The sequence below is a fragment of the Sorghum bicolor genome, chromosome 2 (genome assembly GCF_000003195.3).
Source record: "Sorghum bicolor cultivar BTx623 chromosome 2, Sorghum_bicolor_NCBIv3, whole genome shotgun sequence".
Classification (NCBI taxonomy): Eukaryota; Viridiplantae; Streptophyta; class Magnoliopsida; order Poales; family Poaceae; genus Sorghum; species Sorghum bicolor.
The window spans coordinates 5,772,510-5,780,417 of NC_012871.2; positions in this window are offsets into that span (position 1 = coordinate 5,772,510).

Here is a 7,908-nt window from a genome sequence, read left to right on the forward strand (position 1 = left end):
TAGATTCGGTGGACGTGCATGTGGATCTGGTGCCTGAGGGTGGGGTCTCATCACCCCACGGTCGGAGAGCTTGCATGGTGCGGCTACGGTGATAGCGCGGTCTCAGGCACAGGCGCGGCAATGGCGCCTAGCAGCAATGGGCATTGCTGCGGGGGTTTGGTGCTAGCATGACGACACATAGTGGGGCGTGTGGCTAGAGGACTATGACCTACAGGTGGTAGGCTGTGATGGAGTAGTGCCACTATTGATGTGTGCGGCAGAGCCAAATCCGTTTTTGTGGGATGCGCAGTCGGAGGGGGTAGCAGCCGATGCAACTGTGCGGCTATCATGGGAAGCTGACGTGTTGATACCCCTCTGGAGGGCCTTCCATGGGGGCGGCTGGACATCGACGATGACATTGGTGGTAGGCAGACGGTGATTTGCATCTTGGCATGACGGTTGTGCTAGGGGGGAACCTTGCATTGGGCGAAAGCTTTGGTGATGGTGATGCCTGTGGGTGTTGCTTCCCCTGTTGGGGGCGTCGTGTTGTTCCCCTCTAGCATTGTATTCCATTGGTGAAAACCATGTCAATCCTTTGGACAAGCGCCGGCGGCGCTTTCGACATCATGCCCTTCCTGAAGGCGTCACGGTTGGGAAGTCATCTTGGCTTTGATGGTCACCCTTGGTGGTTGCCCCTCACTTCTTTTTTTCGCGATCGGGCCAGACCCGTTTTTCATTAAGAGGAAAGCAAAAGAGGTACAAACCCGACGACGAAAACGGGTGAAGGCGAGCGGCCTTAACCCCAACAAGAGAGACCTAAACTACTGGGTTCAAAACCAGAGATTACAAAATAGCAAAATGTTGCGACCTAAGCGCCAAGAGTACCAACAACGGAGCGAACCCCGCCTCAGCCCAAACCGCGCCTTCACGGAAGATCGCGTCCACAACAGCGCTGGCCACGGACAGCGGACGCCCGAACACCCTGGCATTGCGCTCCTTCCATAGCGTCCAAGAAATCAGCAGGAACAAGCTGTCGAAGACCGGCTGGGAACCAGTGTCGATGCGTTTCCGTTGCTGTATCCACCAGTTGCCCAGATCGCAGTCACCTGTCGGCGTAAGGTCGCCCAACTGCAGCCGTTGAAGAACACCGAACCAAACCTGTCGGGCAAAGGCGCAGCCCAGAAACAGGTGGCTTGCTGTCTCCGCGTGCTGATCGCAGAGTGCGCATGCATCGTCGTCTTGAAGCCCATGTCTTTTACGGCGCTCCGCGGTCCACAACCTCCGGTGCAAAGCGAGCCAGAAAAACAATTTTACTTTCGGCGGCGCCTTGGTCCGCCAAAGTTCCTTGGCTCCGAGTAGTTTGGTGGAACCGACGAAGAACGCACGATAGGCCGAGGAGACCGAGAATGATCCATCGGCTGTCCACTTCCAAACAAAGCGGTCCGGTTGAAGAGGATGGAGCTGTACTGACCGCAGCAGCTCCCAGACCTTCAGGTAGTCTCTCACAACCTGCACGGTGAGAGCCCCAGTGACATCGCGCGCCCACTGATTGTCAGCCAAGGCGTCCCTTAGAACGCGCTTCCTGCCTGCGCGCGAAGTTGCTGCATAGAGGGACGGCGCGAACTTACAAAGCTGCCCGATCGGCGCCCAATTGTCAGTCCAAAGCATCAGCGCCGCCCCATCACCCACCACTACTGAGAGACTCGCGGCGCACATTGCAGCAACACTTTGCTCTGCACGCGAAGGCAACGACACCCAGCAGCGCTGAGGGTCTGATCGTGAAAGCCATTCCCATCTCAGCCTGAGTGCAAAGCCGAACACACGCAGGTCTAGCAATCCCAGGCCACCGAGCTCTGTCGGTCGACATACCAGAGGCCAGGCGACGCGACATTTCCCCCCACTGCAGGATTCCTCACCGGTCCAAATGAACGCCCTCCTCCTCTTGTCGATCTGCGCGATGGCCCAAGACGATAGGCAACAGGCAATGCTGAGGTGAACAGGTATTGCTGATAGAGTTGCTTTGGTGAGGGTAACCCTCCCGGCACTCATCAAGAGACCCGCCTTCCAAGTCGGGATTCTCGCCGCAACGGCGTCGATTAGGGGGAGTTCAACAGCACGACTGAGACGTTTGAGCGACAGAGGGATACCAAGGTATCTGCATGGAAAGTTGACAACCGAGCACGGAAAGGCTTCCTGGACCGCGGCCAAAGTCTCTTCATCACATGAAATTGGAGTAGCGATGCACTTCGCCGGGTTGCTGGCGAGGCCCGACTGTGGGTTTAGGGTTTCCAGCAGACAGCGCAGGTCTTCGACTGTGGGAGCAATGAGAATGACCAGATCATCTGCATAAAGCGAGGCACGGAGACCACGGACACGGCCAGGGAGTGGCGACAGAGCTGCTCGACGATCAGCCTCTCTGATGAGGGAGTTCAGCACTTCCATGACGAGCACTAAGAGCATGGGCGAGAGAGGGTCGCCCTGGCGCAGTCCTCGAGCATGAGCGATGCGACACCCAGGTCTTCCGTTCATCAGCACGCGCGTGCTGGCAGTGGACAGCAAGAGCGACATCCAGTCTCTCCAGCGACGGGAGAAACCTAAGTGCTGTAGGGTCTCAAGTAGGCCACCCCGCCGAATCGAACGCTTTCGCAATGTCAACTTTAAGCAGAAGTGATGGGTATTTTTTTGAATTTAGCCATCTGCAAGCTAGCTGGATTGTCCTGAAATTATCGTGTATGGCCCTCCCTTTGATGAAGGCACTCCGATTGCGCGCCACCATCTCATTCAGCCTGGGACCAAGACGCCTAGCTAAGCACTTGGCAAATAACTTCCCAAAGCTGTGAATTAGAGCGATCAGACGGAAGTCCTTGAGTTCGGTGGGTGAATTATTCTTCCGCAGCAGCACCATGAAGGAGTCATTCAGTAGACTGAAACTCCGACCATCAAGTGACCAAAGCGCGTTCAGCGCGTTCATGACATCTTGTTTGATGGTTGGCCAAGCGACCTTGTAAAACAACCAGGTGAATCCATCAGGCCCTGGTGCGCGGTCAGACGGCATGTCGCAGATCGTCTCCCAGACCTCCTGCTCAGAGAAACACACATCCAAGTCTGCCAGGTCTAGTTGAGGCAGCAGATCATCAAGCCGGATGGAATGCGCATAGTTGAACAGTGTTCCGAGGATGGAGTTGAAGTAACCGAAGATGGCCTCAGATTTGTCACGATCAGCGGATAACCAAGAACCCTCATGCTGAATTGGAGGGATTAAGTTTTTGCGGTTCCGATGGCATGCTTGAAGGTGAAAGAACTTCGTGTTGGCGTCGCCCTCGCGAAGGAATATGAGCCTAGAACGTTGTCTTGCGATTGTGCGTGCCAAGGAAGCTAACCCGAGACTCATCAACTTGAAGTGGTTGTGCAGCACAACTTCGTCATCAGTGAGAGTCCTAGTCTCCTGCTCTTTGTCGAAGTGGGCAATGAGCTCTCTTGCCATGAATAGCTGGGATCGCACGCTGCCGATGCATTTCATGCTCCAGCTTTGCAACGCTCTAGCAGTCTTTCTGAGCTTGAAGTCTAGCACCCTGCAAGGATCGACCTCCGGCATAGAGCAGTCCCAGGCCTCTGCGACCGCTTCAAGGAACCCTTCGAGACGTACCCAGAAAGTCTCGAAACGGAAACGTGGCTTAGCCCAAGGCTGAGTGCATAATTGCAGCAGAAGTGGCGAGTGATCAGAGCAGTCGGAGGATAAGCATCGCAGATGATGAAACGGAAAAGCCTCAAGCCACTGGACAGATGCAAAAGCACGGTCGATGCGTTCAAGCGTCGGGTTGTTTCTTCGATTGGACCATGTGTATAAGCGACCATGGAGGTAGACCTCTTGTAGGTGGGAGTCATCTAGCATGCGACGAAAACGGCGCATGGAGCGCAGGTTTAGCTGAGCATTATTTTTGTCCTCAGCTCGGTAAATTTGGTTGAAATCACCACACACAAATAGCGATCCGCTGTGCTGCGCACAAATGTCACGTAGCTCATCGAGGAAAGCTGGCTTGAGCTCGTCGAGGACAGGACCATACACATAAGATAGGGTCCAAGTACTTGCTGGTGATGCACTGTGCGCCAAGGTTAGGGTCATCGAGCAACTGCGTAGGTCGTGTGCGGTGACCACCCAGTCTGTGCGATCCCAAGCGACAATAATACCCCCAGACGCCCCATCTGAAGGCAAGCACACATAATCAAAAGCTGCGCCCATTAATTCAGAAGCCATAATGTTGTTGAGTACATTCAGCTTGGTCTCGACCAAGCAAAGCAGAGAAACGAGTTCCTGTAACAGGAACTCACGGACGACCGACCTGCGTGCTCGCATGTTTAGCCCCCTAGCATTCCAGATTAAGAAGTTGGCACTTGTCATGGGAAACAACTAGTTACGACAGACGATGGAAGGAGCCCAGAAACATCAGGCGGTGCAAACGGCACCGCGTGCCAGCTGCTTCCTGCCATGGAACAGAACTTGCATAGCCTCCTTCGTCGAAGCATCGAGCGGGAACTTGAGGGCTGCATGGAACTCTTCAAAGGATGCCTCGTCCGGGACCTCGGTCGCTGCATGAAGGCCAAGCTTCTTTAGCATGACATGCCTGGCCTGCGCTTCTGGGTCCCTGTACGGAGCTGGCTTTTAGCCGCAATACGTGCACTTCGCTTGGGTATCCAATCTTCCTCATCAGGATTGTGAAGTGGTCTGGTGACGCGCTGCTTAGGGGTGGAAAGCAGCACTGGTTGCTGCAGAGGCACCAGGAAAGAGTCAGCGAAGTTCGCCCCGTGCGCCGCGATGACAGCATCGCTGGACGTAGTCGCAGAGGGGTGGATCTCAGCGGGAGGTCCGTCAAGGGGGACCTGTAGTGGCGCCGGGTGCAGACTGGGCTCCAGGAGGAACGTGTCTGTATAGAGCTCCGATGCAGCCAACACATTCCGATCGCCAGTTTCAAGCCGCATACTGGGCTGGAAGAGGAACGCAGGCCCATCTTCATGAGAACCGGAGCAGAGCTGGCGGCCCAGCCAAGATGCAAGCTCATCCTCAGGGGCCCACGAGCAAGACTCGCCAGGAGGTAAGCCTCTAGTGCGCCGATGCCTCGGGTCCCGGTCGGCAGAGTGGACCAGGACAGGCGCTGCGACGTGCTTTGGTGCAGCCTTGGGCGACGCGATCAGGCACGCTTCTGAGCACATCGGGTCTGCAGCCATTAACCTGACAAGAGAGGGTGAGCGATGGAGGTCAACTTCGTCACCGAAGGACCCCGCGACACATGTCTTTTGCCGTACTGGCGCCATGCCGCTGTCAGGGGAGCGGTGCGCGACACAGCGCGGCGAAGCGACAGGGCAGTAAACCTGGCCCACCAAGAAACCGGTCCTCTGCTGACGTGGCAGGAAACCCGGCCACAGCCGCGTCCAAGCGTGGGGTCATCGTTCGAGCCATACCGCGTCGTACGTGGCCGGGACCCGCCGTCGCCGGAGTCGGAGAGGACAGGCCAGAAGTCGTTGTTGCTGCGGCCACCGCTGTCCGAGTCGCTACCGCCACCGTTGCCAGAGTCGTCGTCGCCGTCACCGGCGTCAGAAGGCGTCGACGTATGCTAGTCTTGGAACTCCACCAGGCGCATGCGCACACAGTACCTTAGCACAGGCACCTTGGAGCGGATGACCTCCCAAGGCCGAAGAAACAATGGCGGCCCACCATCGTGCGGCTCCTCTGGCTCCGGGATCGCCAGAATCTTCTCATCGGGGATGAGGTCCGGGTGGGCGCACCAAGTCGCGACGAAGAGCTCACGCTCGTCATCGGGGTCGGCAACAGCGTCAGGGTTGGCGATCTCCACCTTGACGCCCGCGGAGCCGAGGAGTGCCTGCGCAACTTCCTCAGAGCGCGCATGCGATGGAATGCCTTTCATGCCGACAAGGGCACGGTAGCGAAACGCCCCCGCAGATGCCGAGATCAGACGAGACCACCGCCTCCATCGCAGGGAGAAAGCGGCGGCCGGCGGCGCCGGAGAGCTGAGGACCCGTTCGAGGTCAGCCCTGGAGGAGAAGCGAATGATGAAGTCGTCAGGCCGTGTCCTCCGCACGGAGACGGCGTCCTCCGGGATGTCAAAATGCACTTGCAGATATTCCAATAGCATGGCCGGAGAGACTGCAGGCCGCGTCCCGAGCACCATTGCGAGCAGCGCACGAGAGAGGGCGTCCTCTGCAGCTTGAATGGCCGGCGATCGCGGCACGACGACTAGCTCAAGGAGCGGGCTCCGAGCTCTGGAACGTGGAGAGACCGGAGGCGGGTTGTCCAGGCGCAGAGGGGGACGCGGGCGTCCGGATTGACGACCGGCAGCTCCCGACGGCCCGGCAACGTCTGCAGGGCCCCTGTCACTGGCAGCGGCAGCATGGCTACCCCTGCGAAGCTCCGCGAGGCGACAGAATGCTCCCTAGCCGAAGCCGCGGCAGCTGCCTCCACGGCTATCGTACCGGCAGTGACAGGCCCCGGCGACGGCGCTCGACAGATCGGCGGCACGGAAGTCGAGCAGCCAGTGGACACGGACCACGCAGAGACGGTGTCCGCCGACGAGGGACGCGCGGAGGCGCGCCTGGACCCAGAGTGCCGCCTGCGCGGCCGGCCGCGCCGGAAAGGTCGGAGAAATGGCGAACGACTACGTTTCCCAACGCAGCGCTCAGGCCTAGGCGGCAACGGGCAGTCCCGCGCCTAGTGCCCAGCCTGGAGGCAGTTGAAGCAGCGCGCCGGACCTGCACAGTTAGCCCAGACGTGGTTTTCCGACAGGCAGTTGAAGCACTTACCCACCAGAAGTGCCGGCACCGGACGGGGCGGGGTCGGGGCACGACGCCAGCGGCGGCGACTCTGCACCGCCCGAAAACCCTCAGCATCCGGGATGACAGACATGCGCGGCGGGTGCACGACGATGGAGGCCAGGTGAGGTGCCGGAGTCGACCCTGGCACCCGGAGGGGGCGGCCCGGCTAGGCACCTTTGTGCGGAGGACGACGACGCCGCCGACGCTGTGCCCTCGGGCGCGAGGGACCCCCGTCCGCACGAAGGGCGGGGGAGTCCTCAGGAGCGGACAGGGAGGCCTCCGAGTCGGTGAGGCAGACTTTCCCCCCGGAGCAGCAGGGAGAACCAACGAAAGGCGCGGCGTCGGGGTCGAGGGAGCTCGCCCGAAGCACAAGGGAGGCGTGAGCAGCAGCGGCCAGCGGCGGCAGCGGAGAAGCCACGGCAGCGGCGTAGGAGTCCGAACCTTCGGCCTCGGCGGCCTAGGAAGAGCGGTGGCGTGCCATGGGAAGCGGGCGGCGGTGCCGGGGTGGCAGCAGACGCGAGGGTTTCAGTGGGCGGCGGTGCCGGGGTGGCAGCCGACGCGGAGCCAGCAGACGGCGCACTGGCGCGAGGTGGGCGGCGGGGCCGGGGTGGCCACCGGCGCGCGGGGTGGCGGCGGCGCTCAGCTCAGTGCATTTGAGTAACTTTCAAAACACACGCAGTGTATGTTCGATGTTCCCACAGTACTGCAGTGATCTCTTTTTTCCCCTTACAGACAGTGGATACCTACTACCGCCAGTGCAGCAGTGCTAGTTCTGCCCCTCACTTCTCGACGCCTGCTTGATGTGTGGACTTTGGTCTTGCAGAGTGAAGTCATAGTTGCTGCGTCAGGGGATGCGGAGCAACGGTAACACGAGGCAGTCTTTCCTCGTTAATTCTTGGGGTTTTCTATGTGCAAAGTTTGGTGGCAAGGGAACGGGCTTTGGTTCAAGATAGGAAGCCGATGCTGCTCTTGCGCCTGAGTGTTGGGCTGTATATGATTTGTAAGTTATTGGATTAGGCCCAAGAGGCCCATATATGTATATGTATATGTATATGTATATGTATATGTACTCAGACTCAAGAGATAGAGGGTGACTCCAGAAAA